The sequence below is a fragment of the Mauremys reevesii genome, linkage group 3 (assembly GCF_016161935.1).
Source record: "Mauremys reevesii isolate NIE-2019 linkage group 3, ASM1616193v1, whole genome shotgun sequence".
NCBI lineage: Eukaryota > Metazoa > Chordata > Testudines > Geoemydidae > Mauremys > Mauremys reevesii.
This window is the reverse complement of record NC_052625.1, coordinates 171,122,510-171,141,100: the sequence shown is the minus strand read 5'-3', so window position 1 is coordinate 171,141,100 and position 18,591 is coordinate 171,122,510. Positions and strand designations below refer to the sequence as shown.

The 18,591-nt window shown below is 39.8% G+C and overlaps 1 long non-coding RNA gene across 1 annotated transcript; it reads right to left on the bottom strand.

Annotated features, from left to right (window-relative positions):
* Window positions 1–1,730: 1,730 nt before the first annotated feature.
* LOC120401350 lies at window positions 1,731–17,315 on the bottom strand. Its single transcript, XR_005596389.1, has 3 exons — window positions 17,192–17,315; window positions 4,534–4,591; window positions 1,731–3,478 (listed from the first exon to the last, which is right to left on the bottom strand). It is a non-coding gene; the product is annotated as an uncharacterized LOC120401350 (long non-coding RNA).
* Window positions 17,316–18,591: the final 1,276 nt, after the last annotated feature.

Genomic DNA, 18,591 nt, shown 5'->3' with positions numbered 1-18,591 from the left:
TTACATGCCTCCAGCTTCCATCCCGGACACACCACACAATCCATTGTCTACAGCCAAGCTCTAAGATACAACCGTATTTGCTCCAATCCCTCAGACAAACACCTACAAGATCTCTATCAAGCATTCTTAAACCTACAATACCCACCTGCTGAAGTGAAAAAACAGATTGACAGAGCCAGAAGAGTACCCAGAAACCACCTACTACAGGACAGGCCTAAAAAAGAAAATAACAGAACACCACTAGCCATCACCTACAGCCCCCAACTAAAACCTCTCCAGCGCATCATCAAAGATTTACAACCTATCCTTAGAGATGATCCCTCACTCTCACAGATCTTGGGAGACAAGCCAGTCCTCGCTTATAGACAGCCTCCCAACCTGAAGCAAATACTCACCAGCAACCACACACCATACAACATAAACACTAACCCAGGAACCTATCCTTGCAACAAAGCCCGATGCCAGCTCTGTCCACATATCCATTCAAGCGACACCATCATAGGACCTAATCACATCAAACACGCCATCAGGGGCTCATACACCTGCACATCTACCAACGTGATATATGCCATCATGTGCCAGCAATGCCCCTCTGCCATGTACATTGGCCAAACCGGACAGTCTCTACGCAAAAGAATAAATGGACACAAATCTGACATCAGGAATCATAACATTCAAAAACCAGTGGGAGAACACTTCAACCTCTCTAACCACTCAGTGACAGACTTGAAGGTGGCAATTTTGCAACAAAAAAAACTTCAAAAACAGACTCCAAAGAGAAACTGCTGAACTTGAATTAATATGCAAACTAGATACTATTAACTGTGGGTTAAACAAAGACTGGGAATGGTTGGGTCATTACACCAATTGAATCTATTTCCCTATGTTAAGTTCTCCTCACACCTTCTATGGGCCATCTTAATTATCACTTCAAAAAGTTTTTTTCCTCCTGCTAACGATAGCTCATCTCAATTGATTAGACTCTGCCTGTTGGTATGCATACTTCCACCTTTTCATGTTCTCTGTATGTATAAATATCCCCTGTCTGTGTGTTCCATTCTATGCATCCGAAGAAGTGAGCTGTAGCTCACGAAAGCTCATGCTTAAATAAATTTGTTAGTCTTTAAGGTGCCACAAGTACTCCTGGTTTTTTTGCGGATACAGACTAACACGGCTGCTACTCTGAAACAAGCTGAATACTGAAACTTCATCCATATATTATAGTTTATCCATGATTACAGCTACTGATTGGCTAAGAATTTTACACACAGCTAGTCTGTGCTTAAATCTCCTATTGTTTTTGTTATCCTGTGTTCTCTTTTACCCACTTGCTCTCTCATCCATCTGTTATGTTTGATCTTGTAGACTGTGTAAGCATTTTGGGGCAGAGGCTCTTAGATACTGCATGTTGGCATAGTGCCTAGCACAATGGGGTCCCAATCTTATTGAGGCCTCCAGTATAAATGTTAAACACTACTCCTCTTTCTCCTCTCAGCAATGAGTAGGTAATTTTTACTTATTGGAGTGGTTAAGTTCTTCTGAAAGGTTTGGTTGAATAAATAAATTCTTACTAATGGTAAGAAGTACATGCTAACTGTGGCCTTTAAAAACCAAGTCATCCATTGGGCACATAAACAATAAGATTATAGGGCTCTGTAAATTTATTTTCTCCATGATATTTGCAGTGTCTGCTTATACTTGGAGAATATTCTCCTCTTCATTATCCAGTTATATGGTGTTTTTCATCCTCATACTTCAAATCACTTTATACTCTAATTGTTGGTTAAGTAATTAACAACATGAGTTAAATCGCACAAAATGTCTGAGCAATACTGTTGAGCATCATAAGAGGAAATATATAGATACAAATGTATTTTTACTATTGACAGCCTCAGTTCATACACCTTTCTGGGGGATAGTTTGGGTTTACAAAGTATCACATATACATGAGTACCATTGAACATTGTTTTCATTAACTACAAGTTTTAGCCAAAACAAATTTCCTTTAAACAGAGATGCAGTGTTTTTGAGGATTGATCTTGATTTAAGTTATAGTGAGACTTTCTTCAGAGTTCATTTGCTGTGAAACATAGACCTGCCAATTACACTTTAAAATTTGACTTGCATTATTAGTTGCACTCAGTCTGGCATTTCCTTCAATGTGTCCTTTGTATTTTAATGTTCCTCATTTCCTTCCTTCATATTTATTTCCAAAATTAAGGCCACATTTCAGCCATAAACCAAAGCAGCACTCTCACTAGTTGTCAGCAATCAGATTCTGACAAACATGTATAAAAACAAAACCCTTTATAAATCTTAGCAGCCATAAAATGTGTCTGATGTGTTTTGGGTCACTTCTTTTGCATATCTGATTTAATTATTTTCAAATGTGGATCTTAAGTTTCCTTGTAGCAAAACTAAAACAACTAACAGCATGGCTGTAATCCCGCTCAACTGGAATCAATGGGATTCTTTCCATCGACTTCATGGGCTTTGGAACAAACCCTCAATCATTTGAAATCTATGGTTATTTCTGTTTTCAATGGGAGCACGATCCTGTTCAAGTAGATACAATATAGAGAAGATCATTGATATCTGTTTACATAATTTTGAGGACCCATCCAATCAGAATACTTTTTAGAGCTAGCAAACTCACTAGCCTTGTGTACTAATTTAGTTTTCCAATATCTCATATGGAGCAGCAGACAAGGTATTTATTTTTCCTCACTACATGTTTACATACTAGCCTTTATCTGAATGGTTATAACCACCATATTGTCAAATTGTTACTTATTCTCTAGGCTGGAACTTGCATCACCAAAGAATAAATTCTGTCCATCTCATTGAAGTGTTTGAAGGTACCCAGCTTGATATTTATCCTCTGCAGTTAAATATTTATCAGCTGCATGAAGAACTTGAAGATCTGTCAAAAATACTGACAAGTCTCATTCCACTCTGCAGCTGCCCTCTGAGCAAGAAAGTGTTTTCTTTGTCTTCACCATAAAGGGCTGGGGGAAAACAATCAAGGTACCATTTTCCTCCACACTTTGTCAGATAAAGGGTTTGCTTTATGATAGTGAGTATCCAAAAGGCTGCTTTTAGTCTGGTATACTGCTGAGTGCTCTCACACCTGAGAAAGCCTTTCAAGAATTGCAATAAATGTAATTCAGTTTTGTTCATGCTATGAAGTGAAGTATAAGCATCATAAGAAGAGCACTTCTGCTACATGAAACATGCAGTGTCGAAGCCTATAATACTGAAGATTACTTGCCCTTCTAGATTGTCATTTCTTCAGCCTGTTAAGAGATCAGTCTACATGATAAGTGCCGTACACAAATGTTGTTCTTTCAGTTCAGATGTAGAGGTTGCATGTCCATCCTTTCTTCTTCATATGACCCACTAAGTTGCTCAAGGCAACCTCATTTCAAACTCCTACTAACAAGAGTTCCAAGGCTGGATCATACATCAAACTGATATACTAATGCAAACCAGAGTGAAGAATGGAAAGAAAAGAAAAGAAAAAAAATCAGTGGAGGGGAAGATATTGGGAAAAATAATTTCATATCTATTTTAGTAACAGAAAATGGTACAGGATACTGGCAATTATTGATTCCTGTTGCTTGTTTTGACACATTAAAGTTGTTACTTTTTTGTTTGTTACTAAGATGGAAACTGCATGGAAAAAATACAACCCCTGGCTCTTTATGTTCAGAAGAATTGTGTCCAAGTCTTTCATTCAGATTGCCAAAATACTCAGCAGGTTATTGTTCACTTAACATTTCTGAACTGATTGGCAAAACAAAGAGAGAGACAATATAAAATGAAGGGAGAAGTTCTTCATTGGTACAGATCACATCAAAGCATCTTTCTTATTTAAGTAATTGTAAAAGTACTGTGCTGCTGAATGGATGGTCTTAACCCAGGGTTACTTAATTTAAAACTGCTAATTTTCTACAATATATATTCAGAAATGTGCTCTCCAAATCCTAGGGATTCGTGTACCTTGGAATCCCTTTCTGTACAAATTATTACATTAATAAATACATTTCTTTGGCTCTCCAGAGGAGGAATATGAAATAAATCAGAATGTAGGTATTTCATGCTCTTAAATAAAAACCTCCACAATTATTTTCTATAATGTGAAGAGGTTTCCATTAACAGCTAGATTCCAAGATCTAAGTGAACAAAATGTTTAACAGGAGTCTCAACAACCTGACATTAATAGCTCTCAGCTGACAGTGTGAAATTTTGACATTATTGATTACAATTCAAGTGTGATATACTAACTTTAATACAGCATGCAAGCAACATGTGCAGGCAAGCCAGATGCAGAATGTAAACATTATCTAAACAGAGCTGATTTCAAATGTTTCAAATGTAAATAAAACACTGTGTGGTCCTTCAGACTGTCAGCAATCATTATTTCCTCCAACATAAACAAGGCTGTCAAACAGGATTTTTGTCACAACTGTAAAAAGTCATTCTTCACTAGTAAATCCTTGGCTGTTTCTTTTAAAAAATAAAGTTCTTTACCTTTAGAATAGATGAGTTCCTTTCCAGATTTGTATGAAATAATTTTGCAGGTTACTTCCTAAAAAACAACAGTAGATGTTGGAACAAAATTAGAGTAGGAAAAAAATAAATTTAGTAGGCTTAGTAAAGAGGTGGCCCTTAAGATTTTACCATTTGTCTTCAATAACTACATAACTGTTTTCACCTACATAACCTCAGCGTTTGAGGTGTTTTGTATAGATTATCTATATGCTATACTTCACTATGAAAATGTTTCTAAAGGTCACCATTTGGATTGAAAGAATACTAAATTATTAGTTGAAAGTGAACCAAAATATTACTATTGCTGAAGTCCTTATACAGTAAGTCACTAGGTCCCTACCAGGGCCGGCTCCAGTGTTTTTGCTGCCCCAAGCGGCAAAAAAAATAAAATTAAATTAAAAAAAACAAAAAAAGCCACGATCGGTCACACTTCACTGGCAGCTCTACTGCCACCGCTTCATTCTTCGGCGCCAATTCGGTGGCAGGCCCTTCCCTCTGAGAGGGACTGAGGGACTTGCCACTCCTTTCTGTTGGCCGCCCCAAGCACCTGCTTGCTGCGCTGGTGCCTGGAGCCGGCCCTGGTCCCTACACATTTGGTGAAGTATACACTGTATTATCATCCATGTTACCAGTTAGATAGACCCTCACCCAATACCAACTGAAGTCAAAAGGAGCTTTGCCACGGGCTTCAATGTGGATAGGATAGGTTGTTAGAGAACAGAACACAAAAGTGTTTTTCATTTCACTAATTTATTAATATATATGAAAGACTAACTCTTACATAGTGTTCATGGAAAATAATCAATTTTTCAGCCTCTCTTTGCTGCTTGGTTCAGGTTTCCGTATGGGAAATGGCCCTCTAGGCATGTGTCCTGAGATCCACAAGGGAATCCGGTTTCCCTCATACAAGATATTGGATCGCTACTGAGAAGTGCCTGCTCCCTGTTTCTCCTGGCAGGGAGCCATGGAGAAACATGGCCATGGTACCATTGGTTCACCTTCTTTGCAGGAAGGTAGAGCCTTCAGTTCAGAAGGGGGAGATAATGTTACAAGCAGCAGCAATAACTTCCTGCGGCAGTTCCACTGGGAAATATACCAGTTTTTGAAGAGAACATGCTATGATGAAGTGAGTATCTTTGTGCTTGCAGGGATGCGAGTGCATCTCACACATGTGCCTCTTCCTCCCCTCCTTTTCTTTTCAGCCTGTATTTCACTCTTTCGCTCTTCTTAGCCCTGCATAGTGGAAAGGAGCTTAGGGCTGCCCAGACTATCAAGAATTCAATTAAATATCACAAAGACTTTCCTGGCAGAGAGAGTCCTGAATGTTCCCTATGGCAACCAGCAGCAGCACAAGGGAAGAGGAATTAATACTTCCAGTCCTCTGTGTCACTTGTGGAGGCAGGGTCAGGTGGAAAGGTCCTGAAATTCCATGGAACCAGCATGCATTTAATTTTTTACATGAAAATTATGGAGAGCTTTTCAAAGCTACCTGTCATGGTGACAGGGCCAGCTGCACTTGGGCCTTTTGCAGACCCTCTTGAGTGCACCCTTCACGGACCTGGTTTTGCTACCTTTAACTGTCTGTGCATAAAACCCTGTGACTCTATCACTTTTAGTTTGGATCCTTCGGTTGCAGCCCCCTTGTTCCCCACCTCTGATAGCATGACAGGCCCAACTGTATTTGGTATCTGCAAGGAACTTCCCCCTAGGAGCTTATGATCAGTTGCTGATTAAAGTGACTGAGAACAGTTCCTTCAAAACAAACTTATTGTTTATTCATCCAAATGTATGTAGCAAGCAGAGAAAGAGTTAAAACAACAAAAGTCTGTTTACATCTTATCTTACCTGAACTTTATCCTTTCCTTGCAAGTTTTGGTAAGTTCCACTTAGCCCAGATACCACCTTCTCTGGGCTGGGAGAGACTTCCTTGCTGCAGCTACTCTCTCTCTCTCCCCTACATCCCCAGTAGCTGCTGACCACTCAATTCCCACCCCCACTCCTACCCCCCGTGCTACTCTCTCCAGGGGGGTGCTTTTAACTGCTTATGATCTTTATGATCTCTAGGCTCTGGCCTTGGCAAAACAGCTGTGTAACTGTCCTGGCACCTGAAAACGTCATCTTCCCAATTAATGGTCCAGCCATTGTCAACTTAATTCCTGTGAAATTGTTTACCCCATATGCCTTATATCTGTACCGTTATTTCCTTTCCTGCTTCCTATTCCTAAACAGACCATTTTTATTCAACTTGGTTTAGTCAGACAGAAGAATATCAAGCAGGGAAACTGAGATTCATGCTATTCTTTAAAAAGAAAAAAAAAGTACTAATAGCTCCCTTATTCTTCACACCATCCAGGTACTTTAGATGCCCAATTCACTTTAATTTTAAATTGCACATCCACATCCCATAGGTAATTTTGAAAATTTCAGCTTTAAGGCACAATTTTTTTGGAAGTAACTGGTAGTTGAAAACTCTCAGCACCTTGTAGAAAGAGGCCCTTTGTTCCTTCCTTGTAAACCCACTCTGAGACTATAAAATGTTAATAGTGACATGGACTATTACCACATGTTTTTGAGTTGATTTTAAATTTAACTTTCATCAAAGTGACAATGTGTTTTAAACAAATCTTTCACACATACGTTAAAAGGTTTGGGCAAGTGTTTGACTGGAAGGAAGCTATAAATGGAGCAGCTTAATCCCAGACTGGACTGGCCATGGTGATGAAATATAAAAAAGAGGGCCTGAACTGAAGAGGGAGATAAAGCTGCTGGGTGCTGAGATACAACAACCATGGGGCTATAGAAGCACCTAGACAGATAGATCAAAAGAAGCCTGTTGCAGGAAGTGAGATTGTTGATTCGAATGGCAAGCAGGCCTTTAATAAAATATTGAGTACTCCAGAATTGTAGTGACATCCCTGTCTCTGGACTAACTTGAATGTAATTAACGAAACGGTTGTGAATTGCTTCCTTGGTGTGGGTGGTTTGTTTTTGTATTGGCTTGGTTTTTTATTTTTTTGATCTGTGCGTTTGTTACTCACTAATTATTATTAATACATGTATCTTATTCAGTATATGCATATTGACATAGTCCAGGAAGTGTGACAAACTTAGAAAAGCAACATCCTAGTAGGCATTCATATAGAACATGTATTGATTTTCTCCAATTGTCTTTCTACCCCAAGCTACACTCCCTCAGCAAAGTTATTTTATTTCCTTTATTCACTTAAATGGTTTGGTTTATTAATGGACTATTTTCTCTAAGGGTTGACAAACTGCATTCTTCAGCATTATGGAAGGGTTTGATCCCAAGGCTGCTGAAATTAATAGGAGTCTTTCCATGGAGCATATCTGGAGTTATATTTCATTGATCACTATAAAGGAAGGCAAATATTACAGAGAGGCAAAACCGTTTAATACAGTAATAGACTAACCTTGTGAGATATCAAATCATTGATATTCTAAGGACCATAGAGAGTTGAAGCCACTAAATTCTGTCCAATCTTGCTTTTAATAGTGTGGTTTTATTTTACCTCTACATATGGTATATACATTATCACCAATTTTTAGAATTGTTTGGTTCATGTCACAGATTGTTTAATTTAGGTCAAATAGGGCAGATGCTTGGTTAACTAATCTTTTTGTGTGAATCCAGATTTAGGTGCAGGATACTACAGTTATTGTCCTCTGTAAAGTTTTTGCCCTGAATTATGCAGCGGAGGGGGGGGGCAGTGTGACAAAGTTTTAATGATATTGTTAAATAAAAGATGCTTAGTTAGATTTCTGTCACCATGTTTGCTTTGCACCTAAACTTTCTGCTTAGTAAGAAGAGAGACAGGAACCTGTCTTGTCTAAATGTGATGTGGGTGGTATGGAAAGCAGAGTTTTGACTACATTCTTTCAATACTCTCTGCTGGAGGAATTGTGGATCACTTTCCGTAAAACCATCAGTAAGGATTTCCTATTTAAAAAAAAACAAAAAAAAAACCCAATCTACAGTAATGGTCCGACACCTTATACCTTGCAATAGTGTTAGTATTTTGTTTGGGACCATTACTGACCAAATTCGGTGATGAATCCTGGTCACGTGACACATGAGGCAGTTTGTGCATACGCTAAGAAGACTGAAGACCCAATTGATAAAGGGAATACATCTTCTGCTCTTCCACCAAGAAGTAATAATTAGCACTAGGCAGAGGGAATCCAGGGGAAAAGGCAAAAGAATCATTGTCCCTAAGATGAGGTAAGGAGAATGCTGTATTTGGGTAATACCTGCTAGCAAGAAGGGTTTTATTTCTGTCAGGGGTCTGAAGTGAGGAAGCACGACAGAGTAAAGGACCAGTAAAGTTTAAAAAAGAAAAGAAAAGAGGGGAAACCCCATCAACGTATGTACTTTACACAAACATGAAAAATATTTTACTTTTAGTTTGAAGAGCATTATAAAGGCAAATAGAATGTGGGACAGGGCAAAATATGACTACCTCACAAATATATTTTGCCACTAATTACTCATTTCTCTTAATTACTTAGAATTTCTATCATAGAGGAGATTACAACTGTATCGATGTGGAGGGTAGGTGCATACTATGGGTTGGGCTATAAACTGAAAAAAGTATAGTCTAGAATGAAGAAAGCAGAAATGCAGGGCACCGTACCCACATATATATTAAGAGGTCTGAGGAGGATGGAATCCCAACATTTTGGGGCCTCTTGAGAAAATGTGGGATCCTTCTGGAAACATGGCACTTGAATTGTCCTTTCTAACCTTATCCTTCCACAGAATGCTATGGACTTTGCAAATGGAAGAACTCGTGCATGAATTTCACAAAGCACTCTGCCACTGTCTAAATATTTACTAAGCTACCATCCAGGATGTTACAGAGTGTTTCTTGGGGAGCAGATCTGAGAGTGGTGAGTTAAACTCTAAAGGGAACTGACAACTCATCCAAAGAATTGGCTAGGACACTAGTGTATGGAAGTCTTCAGTTGTCTTAATTGGGTTATAAGCATCTATAAATCCTACAACAGAGATAGCACGGTAGGTGGGATGCAGCTCATTAAATCACTGAGAAGTTAAACCAAACTGGGTGAAACTCTGCAGGCTAGGTTCAGAGAAATCTTTTCTTTGTTTTTGATTCAAGCAGACGCATACCATGTTCACTTAGAATACAAGCCTGTGTTCTGCATTTTGTCTACTATCCTTTCACTTTATGCTCCTCAAGGGGGACGCCACGAGAAGGCAAATGAACATGTCCCCCATTTGATTTAGCCCAATTTTCACAGTGTGACTGTAGGGCAGCAATGCAGATGGTCAAATGTGGTTGAGAAGTGCACCATTAGAAGATTTGAGGGTGGATTCTGCCCTCGATGATGCAGCAGTTAGATAGCTGAACAGTGTAGACAGAGCTGGTGCTACCCTTTAGGCGGACCAGGCGGTTGCCTAGGGCGCCAAGATTTGGGGGCGCCAAAAAACAGTGCCCCTCCCCCCCAGATGTTAAGTGTTTGGCCGCTGCCCTGGGAGGGAGAAGGAGTCTGAGCCGCCACCGGCAGCCTAGGGCACAAAACTTCCTTGCACTGGCCCTGAATATAGATATTGACTTGTGATGCATACACAAGAAGGCCTTGTTCATTTTTGCTTTAAATGTGTATTTCAAAGAAACCTCAAAACAAAATTCCAACAAAACTGCAGATTATGACATGGTTTTGCACTCAAATAATGGAAAACCAAAAAATCTCAGATGGGCTTGAATGTAAAAACATAAATCTACCCCGGTTAACTTTGAATTGGATCTGGGTTCACTTGAAAAGTTCACAAACCTTAATGAGCATCATGACAAGCCTGGACAAAGCTTTGAATTTTTGATGTCACCAGAAAGCAGGTGGGCTTCACATAGTTTCATTTTGTTTTGAAAGCTGACCTCACAGTTTGGTACCATGTGACAAGTTCAGCAATTCCAGAACCCTGAGATCTTTTGCTCTTTGGTTCACTGTGTATGAAACATTTTTTCCTTCCCAGTTTACAACCTTATTTCTGGATAACCAAGAGGATTCAAAGTCCAAATGGTGAACAAAATGGCTGTGGTGGGTGGGGTTGTTTTTAGTTTTCGGGGAGGGACAGAAAATGTGTTTTCAACAAAGTGGAAATTTTTGTTTAAAAAAAATCTATTTGCATAAAATAAGGATTTTAACCAAAAAACTGAAAATATTTTGGTTTTCAGCAACTTAAAAATGTTTGATATTTTGTTTTTTTTGACAAACCCAAAAAATGTTCGTTTCTCTTTTTTTTTTAATTCATTTTCCCCCATTTTTGTTGAAAATTTTTCCCAGATGCCCCTTCTCCTTTCCTCCCCTTCCAGCTCTACTTCACAGGCTTTAGTGCACTGAGACCTTTTCTTATATTTAAAAAAAAAACAAAAAAAACTTTACTTTGTTCATTTTAGGTTTCATTTTTCACCTGAAAACCTGAGTTGTTTAAATAGTTTTTTTTTTTTGCATGATGTAAGTACTTTCACTGAGCACTGTACAATGATTCTCATTCATAAAAGCTGTGGGGTTTATTTTTGCTACAAGTTGTGTCTTTATGCATTTCTGGATTTGTGTAGAGTACAAGTCAAAAAAAACATAGTCAAAGGAAAAGTGAATGAAGTTTCTAGATTATTTATAACCAAGTCTCTGAAGCGAATACCTAAACTGCTACTAATCATGTTCCCCTTCTCCCTTTCCTGTCTAACTCAAATAGTCATTTCTCCTTTCCCTGCCCACACAGAATTGCATCCCCCCACCCCTTCATCGCAGCCATCAGAGAATGAATTTTTCCCCTGGCCTGAAGTTGTCTGCATTTCCCACCCTCTTCATAGTTGCCTTTTTGGTTCTAAGAGCTGCTGACTCAGTTTCTCATGCCCAGAGTGACCTCCTCTCTGCTGGTATACTCAGTGGGCTTTACACCTGTCAATCACACTAGGAGACAGAAGCTGGCAGCCTCACTTTCAGCCAGCAAGAAGTCAGCTAATACTATTCCCTCTCTCCTCCCTTTTTGGCTGACATGTGCCGAGACTACAGGTAGGAGACCCTCAAAGGTGAAATGGAGGAGTATATGCCACTGCAGCAGAGCTCCCAATGAATGACGTTAGGAGAGCATACGCAGATAGAAAGAAATATATTGTGTAGTACAAAACAAAATATAAAAAGTACATGAAAAATACAATCAAGCTCACAAGGTATTAAAGCGGGATTTAGTTTTACACATTTCTTGCAATACAATGTCATTAGCCACTTTAGTTATTAATGTTTATTTATTGAGCATTAATGGTATGCTGAAGACTGAACAAACAGAGGAAGTTGCCTACTGTCTTGATTGTGAGCTAGCTCAGATACACCACAGTTCAAATCTGTACAACCAATATAGCATATGAAAGTCAATTGGAGTTGTGTGTGCTGAACAGTAAAGTCCTTCAAATTACACTCTTTTTAATTGCTTTTTATAAATACTTATTGTATTTGTTAAATTAATGTCAAAACACTCTGCTGCAGGGGTATGTAGTAAGGAGGGATTTAAGGGGAGAAAAGGTGGATTTTGTGTGGCGCTTTAATTGTGTGTGTGATTTTGTAAAGAGGCAATGCCGGAATGAATATCCTTGGTTGTTTGTATTGTATCTGGCTCATATTAGGAACTAATGTTTACTTTGTTTCATAATTGTATTTCTGCTACAATGACAGTGTAAACAAAAGCCTGTTTTAAAGTACAATGTTGTAATATGTGGGGGATGTACCTTAGTAATGGGATAAAAGAGAAGAATAGAAGAGTTGTGTTAAGTCTGGGGATTGTATGGCTAGAAGTCATCAAAATTCTAATGGCCTAATCACACAAACTTTAATCACATGTCCTTACTCACACAAGTAGTTCCACTGATTTACTTGCATGATTAAGGGTTCAGCTTTAACTTACACTGTAAGATGCTTAGAAAGTCAGCAAGAGACTTTGACTCAAAAAAAAAGTAGACCACAAAAGAATCTTGTGGTGGGATTCTTGTGCCCCTTCATTTGGAATGTTAATGACCCAGTTTAAAATTTGAGTGTGGCTCTAAAAACCAATTATGGTTGCCTTGAAAAAGTGTATAGTAATAATATCAATACATTTTGAATCCTTATCATAGACTCATAGGACTGGAAGGGACCTCGAGAGGTCATTTAGGCAAGCTCCCTGCACTCATAGCAGGACTAAGTATTATCTAGACCATCCCTGACAGGTGTTTGTCTAACCTGCTCTTAAACATCTCCAGTGATGGAGATTCCACTTTTCCCTAAGCAATTTATGCCAGTGCTTAACCGCCCTGACAGTTAGGAACTTTTCCCCCTAATGTCCAACCTAAACCACCCTTGCTGCAATTTAAGTCCATTCCTTCTTATCCTATCCTCAGAGGTTAAGAAAAACAATTTTTCTCCTGCCTCCTTGTAACACCCTTTTATGTACTTGAAAACTGTTAACATGTCTCCTCTCAGTCTTCTCTTTTCTAGACTAAACAAACCCAATTATTTCAATCTTACCTCATAGATCATGTTTTTTAGATCTTTAATAATTTTTTTGCCCTTCTCTGGACTTTCTCCAGTTTGTTCACATCTTTCCTGAAATGTGGTACCCAGAACTGGACACAATACTCAAGTTGAGGCCTAATCAGCACGGAGTAGGACAGGAGAATTACTGCTCGTGTCTTACTTACAACACTCCTGCTAATACATCCCAGAATGATGTTTGCTCTTTTTTGGCAACAGTGTTACGCTATTGACTCATATTTAGTTTGTGGTCCACAATGGGCCCCAGAGCCCTTTTTGTAGTACTCCTTCCTAGGCAGTCCTTTCCCATTTTGTGTGTGTGCAACTGATTTGTTCCTTCCTAAATGGAGTACTTTGCATTTGTCCTTACTGAATTTCATCCTACTTAGTTCAGACCATTTCTCCAGTTTGTCAAGATTGTTTTGAATTTTAATCCCATCCTCCAAAGCATTTGCTACCCCTCCCAGCTTGGTATCATCTGCAAACTTTATAAGTGTACTCTCTATGCCATTATCTAAATCATTGATGAAGATATTGAACAGAACCGGACCCAGAACTGATCCCTTTGGGACCCCATTTGATATGCCCTTCCAGCTTGACAGTGAACCATTGATAACTACTCTCTGGGAATGGTTTTCCAACCAGTTACGCACCCACCTAGTTTGTTTATGACAAGGTCATGTGAGACAGTATCAGAAGCCTTTATTTTTATTTTCAATGTCCAGAGGCACTTTTCATGACTCTCAGAATACTTTTCCATTTGTCAAGTACATCTCAGAACACAGCCCTCTCGTGTCAGTTCACGTTGTGATGGTATTTATGCTAAAGCCCGCAACAATCTGGTCAATTGAGCATGTAGTCCAAACAGTCAAGAGTTTCTCTCCCACTGAGATGAAAGTGACCAAAGAAACCTTGCAAATGGACCATTCCATCTGGGTGACACTCGATCTGCAAGACAGTTCTATCCCTTTGGGATTTGCCATGATAATGATCTCAGGATGCTGATATGTTGTGCCCATAAATCTGAAGGCAGAATAAGCCCACAACTCCTTTCTGAGAGTCACTTGTGTATGCGAGGGCAGAACTGGACCAATGATTTTTGTTTGCCATTCTCAAGAATCCATTTCAGTACCTATATACTTTAACCAAATGTGAAACATCCTTCCAAATTAGCACTGTGGTAGCCATCTCAGCAGTGACATCAAGGATTGAATGGATATGGAGAATGAACTTCTCATTTATCCATAGAGGTAGTCCTCTAGGTAAGAGTAATGACTCATATTGCCCCTAATAAAAGTTATATCTGATCTATACATAAATAGAAGACTTATTTTTCCAGTCCTGACAGCCCGGCTCCTTTCACAATACAAAATTTAAACAAAATGTTTTTCACCTATTGAGGTGTTAAATGGTGGTGTGAATTAATGCACCATTTTGCATATCTGAATACTTTGGGGTCTTATCCTGCCTTGGCCACAAGTGAAAATGAATTGGGAGCTGCTATCTTAGTCTCCAGGGGAAATGCATCTACATCACCAAAACACAGTGCAGTTGGCTATGATTCGTAAGTGCTGCTCAAGAGATCTAGAAATGAAATACCAGAGTGCTTGCAGATCAGGGACATGGTTAGAGAAAGGGGCTGGACATTGTTCTCAGCTTCTGACTGCCACCTACGAGACGTGTGATGTCGACCAAGTCATTTAACCTTTGTGTGCCTCAGTTTCCTCATGTGTAAAATGAGGAAAATACTGATTCATGTTTGTAAAGCACTTTGAGAACTAAGATGAAAATTGCTATGTGCAATGCATTACTGCTATTTCATCATGTCTATTTGTAATGAACCATTATTGTATTTTACTGTTTAGATGACCGAGCAAAGTTGCAAGATTTGTCAAGTTTGCATAGTACCTCTCTACACTACCCCTGACTAGTCCGTTATTAGGGTCCAATCCTATATAGTGCTGAGCTCCCTAAGCACTGATGTCGTCAATAAGAGTTAAGGACATTCATCATCTTTTAGGATCAGGCTTTATGGGCAGTCAGTCTATTGTGCTGTACATCTAAACTTGATGCCCAATGTATGAGATGCAAAGAGACATACCAGGTACTGTACAAAACTCCACTCCTCCCCTGCAATGACTAATCACATGTTTGCAGACCTAAATTTCACAGGACATTATTTTCTACATTACAGAATTTGCAGCGTTACTACATTCCCACACTATAAACAAAACCATATCCTCAAGTAGAACTGCAAACTCCAGCTGTCCTAGACACCCATCACTCCAAAAGCAACCCTTTGGCCCCTTTTTATTTTCATAATTATATGGATATTATCAAAAAGAAACAAGAACATGGGAAAGGAAAATAAGTTTAAAATAAGCATCAAAAACTGTGGGAACCTGCAGGGGGAAAAAAAAGAAAAGAAAGTGAATTTAATAATTCTCCTTTGCAACAATACGAAAAATCTATAAAGAGTCCAGTCATGTATGTACTAATTTATTTATAGGTGAACTCGTTGCCTGAAAACTTGTCCACTTTACAATAAGTAAAACAAACCTCTACATAAATAGCTCTTTCTAAAAGACTATACAAATCTCCATTCCTGCTACTAAAATGGTCCAACAGCCAATGGGATGACTTACTAAAGAGCTGCATCTTACAGCTTGCCAACATTGGGGTCTAGCAGCCTGCAAGAGAAAGCAATTTCCAGAGAGATGAACCCTCTGCTATGAGCACCCTGTTTTATTATGGAAAGATCTACCCTAAAACAACTGATATCAGGAAATTGCCATGCTCCATAAATGCTGTAACATCATGAACCCAGAAAAATGAGTTTCCACTGCTATTGAGTATTCAAGCAGGGATGAGCTCTCAAATGGATGGGACCCTCCGCCTGCTACTGAGGGCTTTACAGATCCTAAACAAAGCCTTGAACTGCATGGTCGGAATCAGGGAAAACAGATGTGATATGTTTATAGGGCCTGATCTAATGCCCATTGAAGTCAGTGGCAGCATTTTCATTGATTTCAGTGGGTTTGGGATCAATTGCTAATCATATGCTCCACTTAAGAAACGAGCCACTACATTAAGCACTAGGTGGAAATTTTAGGGAACGTTTTAAAATAAAGTACTGGCCTTTTTAGTTTACAAAGCTGTGGGTTCATAGATTCCAAGACCAAGAAGGACCATTATGATCATCTAGTCTGACCTGTAGAACACAGGCCATACAACTTCCCCAAAATAATTCCTAGACCATAGCTTTTAGTCAAACATCCAATCCAATAGCCAGTAAGGTAGAATCCACACAACCCTTTGGTAAATTGTTCCAATGGTTAATTACCCTCACTGTCACAAATTTATGCCTCATTTCCAGTCTGAATGTGTCTAGCTTCAACTTCCAGCCATTGGATTGTATTATATGTTTGTCTATTAGATTGCAGACCCCCATTATTAAATATTTATTACCCATGTAGGTATTTACAGACTGATCTTTACCACCATAACCGTCTTTTTGTTAAGATAAATAGATTGTTAAACTAAACAGAATAGGTCATTGTGATGAGATCCTAATACAAGGAATGGTCACAGCCCCAGGCAAACCGCAGATGGTAAAAGACCATCAATGTTGTGAAGAACAGCAATTGATTCAATAGTATGTAAAATTGTGGTGGTGTATGCACACTCCATCTCCTGCCGGGATGGATAATGAGTGTGTGGAGACTGCGATTACCATCTTCCCAACTGTCTCAGACCCCACCACACTGAGGTCCAAGGGTCAGAGTGAAAGCAGGAGCCCTGGTGTTCGGGGCAGCATGGCCTAGCTGCCAGAGTCAATACAGCAGCCCTCCAATATGGGGCAGTGTGACCTAGTGGCCAATACCCAAGGGGCTGAAACTGGGGGAGAGGGGGTTGGCAGCCCCAGTAGGGGGGCTCAGGCCCACCTGACTCCACCAGGCCCTGACCCAGGGGCCTATCAGTGGCAGAGTAGTCTGCCACTGGGTCAGCAGGGAATCCCACCAAAATATGCTGATCTCACACAGGTGGGCAATACCACTAACTCACTCACTCTCCATGGGTCACTTCCTACCATGCTTCCTGAAGCTGCAGTCCATGGGGTATCACAATCACTGGGCTTCTCAATGCAGGTAATTCCCTGGGGCTCTATTGGCCACAGATCTCCAGTCCAATTCTAAGATTCTTCAGCTCCTCAACTGGAGACTCCACCAAAGAAGCCAGGCCACTCTCTTTTATACTAGCATGGCACTTGGAGCATGCTCAGTATGATCTGAGGGGCGGGACTTCCTCCGCCCATAGTGTGGTGTTAACCCCTTCCGGGCCAGTGTATGGACTATATTGGCACAGATCAGGCCTCCGCAGGAAGAACAGAATGCATAATCACAGTTCTAGTCCATACTGCTAGCGGTTTTCATTTGCTTACCAGCATCTCTACTATTTTACCTAAGTTTTAATTGGTTTAATCATCTCCATCTCTCCACTTCCTTAAGACATGGGGAAAACAACTCGGCTGCATGAGAAGCAGATCAGATGTAGATCTAAGTGTCATGCATATAGGACACTACCAAACATCTGACTGTTTCCTCGCATACATTGCACAGGAGGAGTCAGAAGACGGAGCTCTGTGGGACTCTGCACATAAAACCTCTTATGGACAGGGCTCTATTAACCAAAAGGGACCAGATGACTGGGCATTCGATATAACAAATGAGAAGGGTGGAGTACTAGTATTTGAAGTATTGTAAAGCTTTTCATTTCTCTTCCCTTTGTTTAATTCAGGGGCAAAGAGGGGGAGTAAAATCAATGCTAGCAGGGAACTTCCTGAAGGAGATGTCCAGATAAATAGGGTGAGGTATTTTGGAGGAGATTGTAAGAGAGAGGTGTGACAGATCAGAGTGGGAGATATGGAAGGGGATGGAGAAGAAAAGTAAGGTGTGGAAGTAGCAGCAGTTTGTGCAGCTAGATGGGCAGGTAGACTAATAAGCATCTGGCCAGCTGACAGGGATTAATCAGCTGGCCTTAATAAGAAGCAGCAGCTATGTCCCAGCCATGCCCATCAGAGGGGTGGTGCGCCAGCTGGTGAGGAGTGGGAAAATGAAGAGCTGGAGCTGGAGCTGGAGGAGAGGAGGAGATACAAGTTTGTGGGAGCAGCTGCAGACCTGTCAAAGGATAGCAGGGATTAATTTGGCTCAGTGTTTTTCAACTTGCATGGAAATCTTATTTGCTTCATTTTGGGATTCATTCTCCATTACTGGGGTGGGATGGGGTTGGATTGATTAAAAATAGGGTCACATTCCTTCCATATATTAATAATTAAGTAGGGAAAGAACCCTGTTGGTCAATACAGGACTTGGATCCTATAAAACTCCCTTCTTTTCCTGCTCATCCTCGTTTCATAAACCCAGAAAGTCAGAGGCCCTCTGAAGAGAAATAATGTCTCAGCTAGAACTGTTTGTAATTTTCAATAGCAAA